This window comes from Trichosurus vulpecula, chromosome 2, assembly GCF_011100635.1.
Source record: "Trichosurus vulpecula isolate mTriVul1 chromosome 2, mTriVul1.pri, whole genome shotgun sequence".
NCBI classification, from domain to species: Eukaryota; Metazoa; Chordata; class Mammalia; order Diprotodontia; family Phalangeridae; genus Trichosurus; species Trichosurus vulpecula.
The window spans coordinates 125,805,995-125,823,379 of NC_050574.1; positions in this window are offsets into that span (position 1 = coordinate 125,805,995).

Here is a 17,385-nt window from a genome sequence, read left to right on the forward strand (position 1 = left end):
TGAAGGTATTTCACCACCCTGGTGAAGGGGAATGGTCAGCGAAGCTTTCAGTTGGCACTTGTCCCCCATAATGGTGTCCTGGTATGTGCCTCAAGCCCAGAACCCAAGCAGATAAACCATTGGTGAGACTCCAAGACAAACAGGAAATGGAGTAAACACACCAAAAGCCTCAATAAAAAGAACAATACATTCTAAGGATTCCCCAAAGAATGGAATGGAAGCAAAAAACTCCCAGATGGTTCAAATGAGACAAAATTTATAAAAGAAGATATTAGGAGACTTAGCTCAGCCTTCGGAGGAATAACTAGGGCAAGAATCAAAGCCCAAAGGGGACCCTACAGCTCTGTCCCTCTGAATCAGCAGAGCTTCCCAGCTGGCTGATAAGGGGCTGAGTGCATTAGGACTCTGTTGTTACTCTGACTCAAACAGACTGGGCGTGGGCTGAGGGGATGGGGCAGCAATCCAACTTTGCCCCAGATCAGACCACTTCGTAAGCACTGAAAGCTTGCAGGCCTCCCATCTGTCTTGAAGACCCTAGAATAACATAACAGTCAATGCTCCAAGAAAGCAGAAACAGGACCAGTCCAGATCTTCCCTCCAGAGTGTGGTAGAGCCCATCCCTAACATCAAGTCTGGAGTCAGGAAGTAGGCTGGAAGAATGAACGAAAGAGAATCCCACCATGAAAAAGCTATTGTGGAAATGGAACCAAGATGATGGAGAGGAAGGAAGCAGCTTTTCCTTGGACTTTGTGTCTTTTAGTTTTTTCCTTGTATGGGCAAGCTTGACTTTGGCCACCCTCTTCACTGTGTGGCCTTCCATTGCTGTGGCAGGCACAGATTCCCCAAGCCGGACCTCAGCCTTCCCAGTGGGGATGTGTGTCCTGAGTAAACTCTGTTGGGAGAGGATGTTATGCAGCTGGGGGTCTAGTTCCACTTCCCTGGGCATGGTAATGCCTTCCCTTCTAACTTGCTCTGCCTCCTATATCTCTGCCCCTTTCTTCCATCACCTCCCCCACCAGTTGCAATTGTGTGGCTGGGCAGGATCACTATTTCCCTCCTTTTTGAGGGAGTGTGTGTGTGTGTGTGTGTGTGTGTATGTGTGTGTGTGTGTGTGTGTGAGACTGAGTCCCAGGGAAGACTTTTTCTGACATCCAACATCCAGAGCCATCCAACGCTAAAACAGGCTGCCTCATCCCTAGAAGTGTTCTGGTGGAGTCTGGAGACTCACCCCACCTCACCCCTCGGTCAGGCTTTAATAGAAGATATTCCTGCCCTAGTTGGGAGGTTGGACTAGGTAACTTCTAAAGTTCCTTCCAGAATCTGAGAATCTGGGTTTCTATTACTCCAGTTACTCTCTGAGCCTGGCACATGGAGACATCTCACACTGTGGATATCATGCCCACTCATAGTGGTCTAAGAATCAGAAGCTCAGGGAACCAGACTGGCCATAGTGGGGGTATGTGGGGGTGGCAAAGGCATAAGAATGGACAATATGTTAATTTTTCAAAGACTCCTTATATTGACCGTAGTGGTGCTTTCTCAATCTCATCGTAAGCCTTCCGGGCCTTAATTGAGTTGCTCTGAGTGAAAACATTCACCTCCTGGTGGCTAGCCTTCTGTGGATGAGTTTCTCCATGCTTGGCTACCTAGGCTGCACCTCAGATGACAAACACAGTCTGTCACAGGGCCCATTCTTGAAGCTTTTCCATCTTGGCAGGGTTTTCCAGGGCTTGTGTTTGGCTGACATGGCCTCTGAGAGCAAGGGATCCTAACCTTTTTGTGTGCTATGGATGCCTTTGGCAGTCTGGTGAAAGCTGTGGGCCCCTTCTCTGAATAATGCATTTAAATTAATAAAATACACAGGACAATAAAAGAAGCCACTATATTGGGATATAGTTGTCAAAACATTCAAGAAACAAGCTCCTGGACCCTAGCTTAGGAACTGCTCCCCCATAGGGTTATAAGGAATAGCTTGGAAAGGAGCCTTAAAAAATCCAGGATAATCCCTTGTTTTTACAAAGAAGAAAAATGAAACTCTGAGAGATGAAAATGATTTGGCCAAGGCCACATTAGTAAGAAGTTCCAGACCAACTTTCTGGGGATTCAAACTGCGAGAGGTTAAGGTACTTGCCCAGAGTCACAGAGCTAGTAAGCATCTGAGGTAGAATTTGAATTTAGGCTTTCTCAACTCCAAGGCCATCTATGATGCCATTTAGCTGCCTGGTATATAGAGTTGACCAAATATGGTAGGGGTTTAGGACATAGGGCAAAGGCTGGAGTTGATGGGATTAAAACCTAGCACTATTCTTGGTCCTAGGGCCTTCTCAACTTTGTTAGCTGGCTCTCAAATCCATAGCCTAGATATTTTCATTTTCTGCTACCACAGGGAAAATCAAGCATGTGGAGCTTAGCTCAGTGTCTGACATATAGTAGGTGCTTAATAAATGTTTATTGGCTGACTGGAGCTCTTTGTTTGCTTCCTACTTGTTCATAGTCTTGACCCTGCTGGCCTGTCTTTCAGAGATAGAACAAATGTGTCACTTTTCCTCCTCCTCCTCCTCCTCCTCCTCATCCTACTCCTCCTCCTCCTACTCCAACTCCTCCTCCTCCTCCTCCTTCTTCTTCTCCTTCTTCTACTTCTTCTTCTTCTTCTTCTTCTTCTTCTTCTTCTTCTTCTTCTTCTTCTTCTTCTTCTTCTTCTTCTTCTTCTTCTTCTTCTTCTTCTTGTTCTTCTTCTTCTTCTTCTTCTTCTTCTTCTTCTTCTTCTTCTTCTTCTTCTTCTTCTTCTTCTTCTTCTTCTTCTCCTCCTCCTCCTCCTCCTCCTTCTCCTTCTCCTCCTCCTACTTCTCCTCCTCCTCCTTCTCCTCCTCCTCCTTCTCCTCCTCCTCCTTCTCCTCCTCCTCCTCCTCCTTCTCCTCCTCCTCCTCCTCCTTCTCCTCCTCCTCCTTCTCCTCCTCCTCCTCCTTCTCCTCCTCCTCCTTCTCCTCCTCCTCCTTCTCCTCCTCCTCCTTCTCCTCCTCCTCCTTCTCCTCTTCCAAATCACTATTTCTGCTATTATTATTTTATAGCTAATGTTGTTCAGACGACAGCAGAGATTGTTAAAACAACTGCCTTTTATATTTGGCCAATCCTCTGTATGGTTACTGAAAATATACAGAGAGGTTGAATGATTTGTCCTAAGGTTACCCAGGTTTTAAGTGGTAGAGCTGGCATTTATGCCCATGTCCTCTGACTACAAATCCAATGCTCTTCCCTCTGTATCATGCAGTCTCCAATAGTATTATTTCTCATAAATAGAATTATTTTTTCTTCTGCTGTTCTTTCCACAAGATAGTCCATCTCCTGACACCATGCATTTTCACTGGCTGTGCCCTTTTTTGGGAATACTCTTGTTCCTCCTCCTCTTCAATTCCTGGCTTCCCAAGTCTTAGCTAAAATCCCACTTTCTATAAGAAACCGTACCTATTTTCTCTCTCTGTTGATTATCTTCAATTTATCTTGTATCTATCTTGTTTTAATATAGTGGTTTACATATTGTCTCACCCATTAGGTTGTAAACTCCTGGAGGACAAGAACTGTTTTTGCCTTTCTTTGTATACCCAGGAATCAGCACTACCTATACCTGGCACTTGACTAATGCTTGTTGATTTTGCTTGACTCATGACTGTAGTGTCCTCCTTCAATGGTTTAATTTCTTCTATTCATCCTTTAAAGCACAATTCAGGCTCAAATAGGAGGCCTTCTTTGACCCTTATAATTGGTTAAGAACCTTCTCCCTGGGATTTCATATAACATTTTTTCACCACTCAGATTCACTTTTCACATAATATTATCCATTATAATTCTCTGTCTTATGCCCACCTTATCCAAAGTTTGTATTTCTTCTGCATTCAAATAGTTGCTTATTAAATGTTTGTTGAATGAATAACAGCTGACCTTTAAATGGCACTTCATAGTTTGTCGAGTGCGCTCTCTGTCTCTCTCTCTGTCTCTGTCTCTCTCCCCCCCCAACAATATCTCATTTGATATGTACAGCAGTCCTTTGAGATAGGTATAATAGGTAGATTATCACCATTTTACAGATGGGAAAACCAAGAGCGGAAAAGACATGCCAATAATAACACAACTAGTAAGAACCTTACATGGGATTTGAACCCTTGACCTCTGACTCCAAATATAGTACTCTTTCTATACCCCACACTTTCCTCCAGTGTTGCTGAGCCATGGGACTTCATATACATTCTATTACTGCTTCATAGTGTTCAGTGATGTCCTCTCCTTAGTTCTGTAGCAGTTCCATTTCATGCCGCATGCCCTGTAACCCAGAATTCATTCTTGTGTTTTCCTTAGTCTCTAGCCTGCTATTGTAATTCCTATTCCCTATTAGGACACAACCCAATACCTGGTACCTCCCCATGGCCCACGTTCAGTATTTCTCAAGCCATTTAAAAGCATTTTCTGGTAGGCAGGAATGTGATCCATCGAAATGTTGTCTATCCCCCTGTGCTTAACTCTAAATGCTTTATTTAGGCACTCACTTTCACAGAAAAATACCTGCTTGACCTCTGACCCCTCATTGTGTGACATTATGAAGATCGGAAGATTGTTTGGCTACAGTCCCCAAAAGAACATTTCTTATAGAACTAGCAAAAGCTGAAGATCCAGGAATTTCTGAGGTGTTGTGAAAGTGGGGAAAAAAACACTGGAGTTAAAAAACCTCGGCTCAAATCCACACTCTGATATTTACTAGGTGTGTCACATTGGGCAAGTCATTTTGCCTCTCTAGGCTTTGTAAAAAGAAAGCGGTTGGGAAAGATGATGAATGGAGTTCCTTCCAGCTCTGAATTCTATTACAATCTCACAAATTCTAAGCTTCCTTCCAGTTCAAAATTCCATAATGTAATCCTGTTTTGCTGTGAGAATGTGGGCAAATTACTTAGCTTCAAAGAAACTATATCCTAACTTATAAAATAGCATCGATTTTTCCTACTCTGCTTCCCTCACCAGATGTTGTAAAGGTCAGTTGTGATATGATATATGAAAAATCCATAGAAATGTCATAAGCATATCATTGGATCAAACCAGGATGGACTGTTCAGGACCATGGAGAGTTCATAGCATAGCAGAGATTGAGCAGTGCGGGTGGAGGACCTAACAAACCAAAAATAACTCCTACCTCTAAAGATATTTAAAGCTGCTCCTCAGACTATCCTCCTATTCATATCCTTCAATTGCCCTTCCCTTTCAAATATTAAACCTCTTTGATATAAAGGGCCAATGTTCTATTTTGTTGTTTAGTCAGTGAGTTGTGTCTGATTCTTCATGACCTTATTTGGGGTTTTCTTGGCAGAGATACTGGAGTGGTTTGTCACTTCCTTCTCCAGCTCATTTGATAGATGAGGAAACTGAGGCAAAAAGAATTAGATGACTTGCCAAGTCACACAACTACTAAGTGTTTGAGGCTGGATTTGAATTCAGGTTCTCCCGACTCCAGGCACTCTATTCACACCACTGCTTAGCTGCCCCTGAAAAAGCTCTGTCGGGAGCCTTGTTTCTGCTTTCCTTCACCCAAATCTGGGCTCATGACAAGTGAGTTATCAGAATCATAGAATATCAGTGCTAGAAAAGATCTTAAACTGGTTGAGCCCCTTCATTACAGTTAGGAAACCAAAGCCTAAAGAGATGAAGTGACTTGTCCAAAGTCACATATTTAATGTCAGAGCCAACATTAGTTTGGATTGTGCTAGGCAACTTCCTGTATATGTAATAGTGACTTCCCACTGCCCAAGATCCCAGTATGTCACATTTTACCCTTCCCTCAGGATTCTCTGGTACTCTTAACAGAGTTGGGGTCATCTCTCTTCTCTACCCTTGCCCCAAGCCTCTACTGATTAGGTTCTCTTAATTTTGAGGGGTCTGTTTCCATTTAACTGCTTCAGGGTCAGATTAAATTTTATAAAGTTATATTTGGTTCAAAGGTATGACAAGAACAAACATACAAACATCTCTCCCAACACCTGCAGGGCATTATCCCTCCACCTTAACTCAGTCTCTGGGGAGAGGAGGAGGTTTAGGTTCACACTTTCACTTAGTTCTTGTATATCATAGTCCCATCAAGTTCCAAGTCCAAAGCCTGGGCTTCCAAACTGGCGCAATGGCTTCTCAGGGCTTCCCTGCTTGAGTAATAGCAACATCAGGCCTGGAATCTTGGCTCTAAGATCACCATTGCTCAAGCTTCCAGGTCATGGACTCCACAGCCTATGAATGGAACTGAAAAAGACAAATGAAATAGAAAAAACTCCCTAGCCCAATTCCTGTGGCCACAGGGACAAAGATGGGTGTTGAGGGGAGGTGAACCTACCCTCCCACCCCGACACACACATCCAACTCAGTGCATGATACCCATGCAGTGGGTGAATAGGAAATTCACACCAGGCTGTGGCTAGAAAAAGAAAGGGGCTAATCTAGTCTGGTCATTTTAAAGATGTAGACAAGGCTGTGCAGTCAATGGGAAGAAGCATCTCTTACTCACATGTTAGGGAAACACAGAATGTCTTATCCTGATTTTTCCACATGGGTGCCTCCATTTTAGGTGATCTGGGCATGATCAAAGTCTGGTTACATAATCACAGTCAGACTTGGAAAGGTCCTTCTCAGAGGTAATTAAGTCCAATTTTTCCCTGAGTAGGCTGGAAGGGAAGGTCACCTATCTCTCCAAATACTTTGCAGTAATAGGTGACCAACAATTCACTAGTTCTATCTTAGTTCAAGCACTGGGCTAGGCACACAGTAGATCTCATTGATTCTGGATGATTTAGTGGTGGAGTTTTATTTTAAGACCAGCCTAAAGAGGTAAGTCATATTCTTTCACATATCAGGCCTTCTTTGTGGTGCTAATGGATGGATCCTCTATCACAGCACTTCAGAAATGAGTACCCAAAGGACACCATCAATCTCTCTCTCTATCAGCTCTGCATTCCCAATCTCCAGGAAGGCCAAGAATATGACCAACTTATCCTTTTCTCTTTAAGGAAAAAAATGGCCCTCTCAACCCCATAAGTGTCCTGGAGCAGGAGGGAAATATAAAATAAATATCAGGCTGACTTTCCCTCTGTTGACATAAAGACAGAAACATCCCTCTTACTTCTTGCCCAGTGGTTCACTAGTAAGGGAACAGAAGTCAGGAATTCAGACAGGATCCTTGGTGTCTGAGGATGGCCCACAGGGAGAGGTGTAAACAATAATCTGGTAAGATCATTTATTAAGGGACATTGGTAAGTAGGTTGGTCTTGGAGTCTGGAAGACCTGAATTTGTATCCTGCCTCAAACACTTACTATCTGTGTTACCCTGAACAAGTCACATTAAATTCTGTCGCTACAGATTCCTCTTCTATAAAACGGGAATAATAATGATAACACCTAATTGCCAGAGTTGTTATGAGGCTCAAGTAAGATAATATGTTTAAAGCATTGTGCAAACCTTAAATTTCTCTATAGATGGTAGTGATGATGCTGACAATGCTGCTGCTGCTGCTGCTGATGACACTGATGCTCTTTTGGGGGAATGTGTTCAGTTTCAGGGCCTTCTCTTCCATCTGTTCTCTTATGTATCTTTTACACATCTTGAGGACAAGGATGGTTTTTGCCTTTCCTTGTATCCCCAGTACTTAGCCCAGCATAGTATGAACTTAATAGATACTTGTTGATTGACTGACTGAGATGATGGGAACCCTTTGCCCACCTTTCCTCACCTTTCCCTTTGCCAGTGATTAGGCACAAATGTGAATATAATACTCAAAATGTTTTCCATGTCATCAGGAGGCTTCCTGATTGGCTGAGGTGAGCCTTGGATGATAGGATATAAACTTAATCCAGAGTAAATTAGTACGGGAAGATGTGAGGGGTGGAGGATGCCCTTTTTGGAGTATTCCAGGATGAGGGTGGGTCATGGACCCAGCCAGGCCTAAGGAATGAGAGTGAAGTAGAATTGTTTAGGAAGTTTAGGGAGACCTCCCAGTCTGTGATGAGGTAGCCTTTTCTGTGCATATCTAATCATTTTACTCAGGGATCTTCTTTTTTAAAATAAATTTTATTGACATCTTTCACACAACCTACATTTCCCACTTGATTTTTCTTCCTCCTCACCCAAAGAGCCATCCATTATAATAAAGTTTTTTTAAAGAGGAAGAAAGAAAAAAAGTTCCACAAAACTAATGAATATCTCAACAAAATATCATGTTAAAGGTAACATTCTACATCTGTGGTTCCCAGCTTTGGCAAAGAAGTTGGAGGAGATATCTTCTCATATCTCTTCTTTGATGCTGAATTTGGTCAATTTAACTTCACAGAAGTTAGTTTCTGTTATTTTGTTTTGGTTTTTTTAAATTTCCAGTATTAGAATCATCATGTGTACATTGTTTTCATGGGCAGGCCTCACTTCACTTCGCATCCATTTGTATGAATCTTTCTGTGATTCTTTTATAATGTCTAAAGTCTCTATATGCATGCTTGTGATCTGGAGGGTAGTAACTCCAGGAAGAAGTTGTTAGAATGGGATACAGAGATACAATGACAGCAGCAGAAAGTGGGTGGGATGTAGAAGTTGGGGGAGACCAGATCTCTGAGCCCATATAACCAAGCAGGCTCATAGTACAGGAAAGCTTAGGGAACTCAGTGCCACAGGCTGGAGTTCAGTTTGAAAGAAATTTAGAAATTAGTTATAAGTTATAAAGCTATAGGGCCAAGGGGAAGGTCCCCTTGAGTTGCTCCAAGGTCCTGGGAAGCTAACTGAGACCATCAAGGCCTAAGGCCAAGAGCCAGGTCCAAAGCTTCTTAAATCTTCCTCTAAAAAAGGGATATCTCAAATAAAAGTTATGAAGCTAGTCATGTTTTTCTTCAGTATTCTCCCTACCCTCAATGGTGCTTTCTTTTTTTTTAAATGTTTAAATAGTATTTTATTTCACTCCCTGTTACATGTAAAGACAATTTTCAACATTCATTTAAAAAATGTTTTGAGTTTCAAATTTTCTCTCTCCCTCCCTCACCGAGCCAGTAAGCAATTTGATATAGATCATACATGTTCGATCATGCAAAACATATTACCATATTAGTCATGTTGTAAAACAAGGCTGTCCAGGACATGGGTCCTGTGCCCCCATGCGGCCTGCCTGTGTCCACCACAAGCATAGAAATTGACACAAATGCTTTAGTTAAAGCATTTATGTCAATTTCCATGCCCGCAGTAAACATAGGCGGGCTGCGTAAACTTGTCCTGCAGGCTGCATGCGGCCCACAGGTTACACTTTGGATAGCCCCGTTGTAAAAGAAGCCACAGACCTATAGGAAAAGAGCCCATGAAAATACAGAAAGTCAAAAATAGTATGCTTCAATCTACATTCAGACTTTATTAGTTCTTTCTCTGAAGGTGGATAGTGTTTTTCATCACGAGTCCTCTTAGATCGTTGTATTGCTGAGAATAGCTAAGCCAGTCACAGTTGATTATCATACAATAGTGCTGTTACTGTGTAAAAAGTTCTCCTGGTTGTGCTCACTTCACTTTGTATCAATTCATGTAAGCCTCTCCAGGTTTTTCTGAAACCATCCTGCTCATCATTTCTCATAGCACAATAGTATTCCATTACATTCATATACCAGAACTCATTCAACCCTTCCCCAACTGATAGGCATCCCCTCAGTTTCCAATTCCTTACCATCACAAAAAGAGCTACTATAAATCTTTTTGCACAAATATGTCCTTTCTCCTTCTCCCAGTGGTGCTTTCTGTAACCTTTTCACCAATCTTTTATCACTTCTTACTCTTAGGAAAGGGGATAATATTCACACTCCTTTCTAGATGTAACATTCCAGGTGAAAATGTTTTGATATGAGCCACTTACACTTTAACGTGAACTCTCCTTTTTCCCTCTTAGGAGTATTTTCATATTGAATTTCATCCCTTACAGTGGAAAGAAAAGCCTCACCCTCTGGAAAAAAGGATCTCGTGCTAAGCAAGTGAGGGAGGGGTTTGGGGGAGAGGGGAAGGCTTTTCCAAGACTCCTGACATGACAAGTCTGTGTCCTCACCAGAGAAACTAATTACCTTCCAAACCTTATATGAAAAGAGGGAATGAAAGGGGTAGGATTCTGCAGGATCCTTGGAGACTTAGACACTTCTACCTCCTTCATTTGGGCACTGGATGAGGATAGGGGTTCACAGTAGATAGAGGGGTGGGCTTCCAGCCAGCCAGGAAGGCCTAGATCCAAATTCTGCACTAAGATGGATGGAGTCTTAGATTTGGCATCAGGAATAACTGAAGTGGAATCTTGTCTTGGTCACTTATTAGCTGGGTGAACATGGGCAAGCCACTCAACGCTTCCAAGCCTCAGATTCCTCACCTGTAAAACGACAAGCCCTCTTTAGCCCTCCCCCAAAAGGTGGACATCAGACTCATAGGCAGAATTCATAAACCAAGCTTTATTTACTGAAGAAAATGAATCTTAGCCTATTGAGAATTAAGAAGCACCCTCTTTCTTTTTCAATGCATCTCCAGCTCCCTTCTCCATGGGCCTATATTGACTTTGCACCTTAAAATACTACCCTGGGTGGGGTTGCCAGGAAGGGGGAAGAACTTGGGATTTCCTAGGCAAATGAGGGTCCCCTCTTTTCTATCTCTGAGCTCTCTTCCCTTGGGTCCTCTATAGTCTCTTTGACTTGTACTGTTTCCCTGAGTAGAACCCCAGAAAAGGGGAGACATTGAGGTTTATACCCCTTCCAGCTACCTTTCCTTCCAGTGTACTATTTTTTCCAAATGAAATTCAATGTTGTCAAACATTGGTCCAAGTTCCCTGCAGGGTGGCTGTACATTGTTATCCTCTCTTTCCAGACAGATCATGATTCTCCTTTCTCATGCTGCTTCTTCACCTCCCTTCCCTCACTTCTTGGGCTCCATTTATTGATCATAAATTTAAACTTAGAAGGGGCCTCATAGTCCATCTAATCCATCTCCTGATTTTACAAGTGAGAAAACTGAGGCCTGGAGAGTTTAATTGATTAACATGTGATCATCCAGTAAGTGTCAGAGACAGGATAAGAACCCAGGTCTTTCTTCTGTCTCTCCTCACAGTTGTATTTGGATCTGCCCAATCTTTAGCACTTGCTCATTTTCCCCACTAGATGGTGCCAGCATTCTAGCAACTTTGAGAATTATATTAGATCATTCTAGGTCTCCTGGGCAAGAATGGCTCTAGGTTATTTACTCCTGTCTTTTACACAGGGACCTATTCACCTACTCTATAAACAAAAAAAACTGAAGAAGTGTGATTATCAAAATGGATATAATCTCCTTATAATGATGAGTTTTCTGTTTATCTACATTATTATCATTTCCTTCACCCCCAGGTTGACCCTGACAGGTCAACCTCTTTGTGCAGACTTTTAATAATGGAGACACTAGAATCAGAAGGTGTATAGCATGTTCATATTGTTGCAAGCCAAAGGATTTTAGCTAGCTACTTGTGGCTGGCTTTTAGCAGTGCTACTCCGAGGTCAGCTCTTCTGGCCATAGCCAGAGTTAGGAGATTAGGGGATTAAAATTTGCATTAACATAAGCCCTATTTTAGTCCCCTTTCTTCCTGCAAAGTATAGCTTTGAGCAGGTGACACTTTTACTAATTACCTAGATTAATCTGTCCTAAGAGTTGCCCATTCAAAGGGAAGTGGCCCTCATCTTATCCCCAGGAGGCTAAAACAGTGTATCTTTCCATTATTAATGGCACTAGACACAGTTCTTTGCATTAATTAACTTTTAGAGGGTCTTATTTTTCTCTCCTCATCCCATTTTTCAGCCTCCATAGGATGATTTCAATATAAACAGAAGCTTGGGAGACTGGTATATAGATATTTGGCAAATTTTGTGAAAGGGAGATTAAAATGTCAAGGGACTAGCAAAGTTGGAGCACACAGGCTTTCCTGTTCTGTCTCAGATTGTGTGTCTTTTGATTAGTTGGCAAGTGCTGTTCTAACTGCTGCCCTTTTCTAATTGCAAAAAAAGATAAACTCTCTGGACTTCAACACTGGACAGCAACCGTACTGTCAACTCCAACTCAGGATGAGTCCTTCCCCTTCACTTTAGGTGTCACTGTCCTTCAGGAAAACCTACTCTTTTAGAGAGGATGCTATACATTTTCCATCTTCTTGGCCTTGATAATGTGCCAGATAAGTAACTTCCAGACTTCCCAGCTCGGGATTTGTCTAGTCCATGAGATTCTCAGTGGGGACCAAACTATGTGTCTGCTGAATGCTTTGGGGAAGGAATCTCTACCCAGGAAAGACTACAAGCAGGGTCAGATGAGCTACTCTGAAGCCCAGGTAGATATGTAACTAAACAGAGTGGTAATTTGAATGACCCACACTGAATAAACTAGGGTAATATGACAGGAAATAAGAAGTCTTTTTAAATACTTCAGTTAATGGTAATATCTTCTCAGTTTACCTTTGACCAAATGAAACCAGAGGAGTGAATGACTTTGGGAAAACTATTCTTTAAGAGTGTGCTGAGAGTTAAGTGACTATTGTTCCCTTTGATGAAACAAGTGGCTAATTGAACTTTTTCCTTACTTTATCTTTGCAAATATGTTTTACCATGTTATAATGTTCTTCTTGTTCAAGAATATTGTAAATTGTGACTTCAAAATGATTTGTGTTACAGTTTGGAATATCCAGTTTGGATATTCCTCTCTCTAAGCTGGAAAGTATCTAGATTTATAGTAATCATAAATTAATAAAAATGGTTTCTGACAGTATTTTGTCTGCAATACAGAATGCATTTTTTCTATTGGCATGTTTTAATTAATATTTTAATTTAATTTATTAACTATTTCCTATTACATCTAAAACAATTTTAACAATCTTTAAAAAAACCAACCTTGAGTTCCTATGCCCAAAGAGCTATGAGATTGTATATATTCTTTGATCCAGCAATACCACTGCTAGATCTATATCCCAAAGACATCCAAAAAGAGAGGAAAGGACCTATTTATACAAAAATATTTATAGCAGCTCCTTTTGTGGTGGCTAAGAATTGGAAATCAAAGGGATGCCCATCAACTGGGCAATGGCTAAACAAACTGTGGTATATGATCATAATGAAATATTATTGTGCTATAAGAAATGACAAGTAAGATAATTTCAGAAAAACCTGGAAATGTATACATGGACTGATGAAAGAAGGGTGAACAGAACCAGGAGAACATTGTACACAGTAATAGCAATATTGTTCAATGAAGAATTGTGGATGACTTAGCTATTCTTATCAATACAATGATCCAAGACAATCCCAAAGGACTAATGATGAAGCATACTATCCACCTCCAGAGAAAGAAATGATATTGTTTGAATACGGACAGAAGCATGCTATTTTCACTTTCTCTCTTTCATTTTTTCTTTTATTCAAGTATTCTTGTACAAAATGATTAATATGGAAATGTTTTACATAATTGCACATGTATAACTTATATCTGTTTGCTTACCATCTCATGGGGAGGGGGGAGGGAGGAATAGAATTTGGAACTCAAAACTTTAAATAAAAATGTTTAAAAATTGGAAAAATATAAAGTGGGGGTAATAAAAAAACTTTGAGTTCCAAATTCTCCCCCTTCCTCCCCTCCCCACTTCCACTTTGAGAGGGGCCATAATCTCTGAAATTGGTTTGGAGGACACAGGCACCTGTATCCAAGTAGGACCTCCACAGGTATGCCACTGGCCTCCACCCTTCCTGGGAGGTTGCAGTCTCTTATTAAGTTGGTCAATTTCTAACCTGTTGTTTTGGACAGTGTCACCACTGCCCCAACTCCCAAATACTCTCCTTTCCTTTCTACATCTTGCCCTGAAAAATGTAATCAAATCAGCACTGACCAATGGACTGATCTATTGTTCTAGTCAACATCTTTGTGATTCCCCAGAACAAATTTCCCTTCCCTGATCACCACTCCACAATTTGTGTCACTCAGCTAGTAAGTGTCTGAGATCAGGTTCAAATTCAGGTCTTCATGACTCCAGGACCAGAGCTCTACCCACTGTGCCACCTAGTGGCCTCATGAGCAGAGGCATGTTAGCTGAGAAGAGCTAGTGTCTTCAGAGGACCTTGAGCTGTCCAGTGTAGCCAGAGCCCAGAGTACTAGGAGTGGAGCCAAGTTCACTAGATGGGAAGGGTAGTGGGGCACCAGATCGTAGGGGGCTTTGAATGCCAGGAGGAGAACCCAAAGGGAAGTAGAAAACTAGTGAAGACGTGTGAAGAGAGGAGTGGTGTGGTCACTTCTAGGTATAAATAACATGAGCCCAGAGCCTGGGCCAAGTGGGAAGGGGCACTGCAGGGGGGATCTAGAGTCAGGAGCACAGTAAGTCAGTCAGTCAGTCAGTCAGTCAGTCAGTCAGTCAGTCAGTCAACAAGCATTCATTAAGCCCTGGAGGCATCTTGGTGGCAGAGCAGATGCTCAGACGAGGAGCTGGGCACACGGGAATCCAAATCCTGCCAGACATTTACTAACCGTAGACCCTGGGCAAGTCACTCCAACTCTCTCAGCCTCAGTTTCCTTATCAGTAATGTGGGAGCAATAACAACCAGCATGTCTGTGGCCCTGGGAGGTTTGCAGAGCACTTGACAAAATGCCCCCTTTTCACCCTCGGCCCTGGCAGGGGGGGCTTTTTCTGATCCAGGTTTACCCATGAGCACCCTGAGGCAGGCAGAGGTGGAGGGGCTAGTGAGTGTCTGAGGCTGGATTCGAACTCAAGTCTTCCTGCCTCTGAGTACAGTGCTTTCTTTACCCACCTAGCACCTCCCTACCCCCAGGGCTGTTAGGAGGACCAAGTGAGATCACCCATGGAGGGTGCTTTGGAAATGTTGAAGGCTGTATACACACTAACGTGCTTATTAATGTTCCTGGTGTCATTGTTATGAGGAGAGCTGCTGTGAGGATCAGTGAGAGAATAATGATAAAGCCCTTCGCACAGTGTCTGGCACATAGTAGGTGTTACAGGAATGTGAGGGATTCTTATTATTACCATGCAGCAGGTGTCATGGGAAGTACTGGGGGTAAACAGAAAAGCTCCACAGGGGCCCTGCCCTAAGGGAGCTCACCTTGGGATGGGAGAAACAACCTGCAAAGAGCTGTAGACTTCAGATGGAGACAAAGCCAATGGAGGCATCTTGAGGGGAACCAGCAGCAGGTGCAAGGAGGGGAGAACCAGGACTGGCCTCCTACAGGAGGAGGAAGTGAGCTGAATCTGGAATGAAGCCAAGGCAGCCAAGAGGCAGAGGGGAGAAGGGACAGCATTCCAGCAGGAGGTACAGGAAGTACAAAGACCCAGAGGCAGGGGAGATGGAGAGCAGTGTCATGTGTGAGAAGAGTAAGGCCAGTGTGACTGGACCATAGTACATATGGAGGAAAGTGAGGTGACAAGGCTGGGCTGGGAGGTTTGGGCCATGTTTGGAGGGCATAAAAAGATGGTGACATTTTTATTGATCCTAGAAGTACCTGGGAACCATTGAAGTTTCTTGACTAGGGAGGCACACAGTCAGACCTCCCTTCAGGAAAAACAGTTTGGCAGTTGAGTGGAGGGTGGATGGGAAGGGGAGAGACTTGACACAAGGAGATCAGTGAGAGGCCATGGCAGGTATTCCAGGGGAGAGATGATGAGGGCAGAATGAAGGTGGGGGCTCCCTGGGCAGAGGGGAGAGGTAGGAAGTGAGAAATGTGAAGGCAGAAACTTCCAGAATTGAAAAGAGCCCATATATGTGGGAGGAGACAGGAAGGAGGTGAGGAGGACATGAGGGCTGTGACCCTCAATGGATGAGAAGAATGGTGGTGTCCTCAACAGTAGGACGGACATTTGGAAGAAGGGTGGGTTTGGAGGCAAAGAGGATGAGTTTTTAGATGAGATAAGTGAAATTTCCAATGTCTAAGAGATCTACGTGACTATGAGTATCAAATGATGGGGAGTCTCTGATCCTTGGTAGAATGATTTGGATAATAATACCAGCTACTATTTCTAATCTAACTTTAGGTTTATGAGGATGATGTTGTATAACAATGATGCCATTCGAAGCTGCTGTGGAGGTGTAAGACCAGTAACACCAGCACATAGGAGGGCTGCTAGCACACGTTCTTTGATCTGCTTTTCTAAGGGAAAACAACTTAAAAGGGGTCAACAATCTTACTTTAATTAAACATTATCATTCACTTAGTTCAGGGGAAAAGTCAGCACCATGAACTTTAGAGAAAATACAAACAGCAAAGACCCACAGACAGGGCTTCTAACTATCTGAGAAATTAGCACAGATCAACAGACATATCCAACTGTCTGATCAATGCTATACATACATAGTTACCAGAGAGAGAAGCACCAACATCTGAATTTTTCAAAACCAGGGGCCTCCTTAATGGCTACCCAGAGGGGTAGCAAGGTGGCCCAGTGAGTAGAGCACCAGACCTGGAGTCAGGAGGACCTGAATTCAAATCCAGCCTCAGACACTTGACATGTTTACTAGCTGTGTGACATCGGGCAAGTCACTTAACCCCAATTACCTTGCCTTTCCCCCTAAAAAAATGGATACCCAGATTCTAGTCTGGGCAAATCACATGGACACTTTTCCAATGAGTGAGCCCCAAAGCAAAATGCTAACCTCAGAGTATACATGCACTTCTCAGAGATAGAGGGCATTACAACTCTCATGACCCAGTGCCTAATTAGAAATTAGCAAAAGATGTGGGCCTTCCTACAAAACAAGCCTCCACTAATCAAACTTCCCTTAATTGGCTCCACCTGAGGCTTGTTAATGAGTGGGAAAGATCTTTAACCACATTAACATTACGTGTTGACTACTACTATTACCAGAGGTGGAAGAGGCAGCAGAGGTGGCCCACTGGGCCTGAGTTCTAATGCAACCTCAGATACTTACTAGAATGGTGACCCTGGGCACATAATTTAACTTCCCTCTGACTCAGTTTCCTCAACTGTGAAAAGGGGATAATAAAGCACCTATTTTCCAGGGTCATTGTCGGGCTTAAATGAGATAATATTTTTAAAGCCCATAGCACAATATCTGGAACCGAGTCGTCACTACAGCAATGACCATTTCCTTCCTACTACTAATGTGACATAGGTATAATAGTATTGTGATCTCCATTTTACAGATTGGCAGATTAATGGCCAGACAGGTTTGGTGGTGTGGTTGTAATGGTAATTTGGAAAAGGGCACAAAAAGAAGTGAATCCCATTAATCCAGACACCTCCACCTCCCCAGACCATGGTTCAGATGCCCTCACATCATAATCACTGTCACAATTCATCCCTCTAGCTCAGAGGAACATGAGCTGGTTTGCCAATCAAC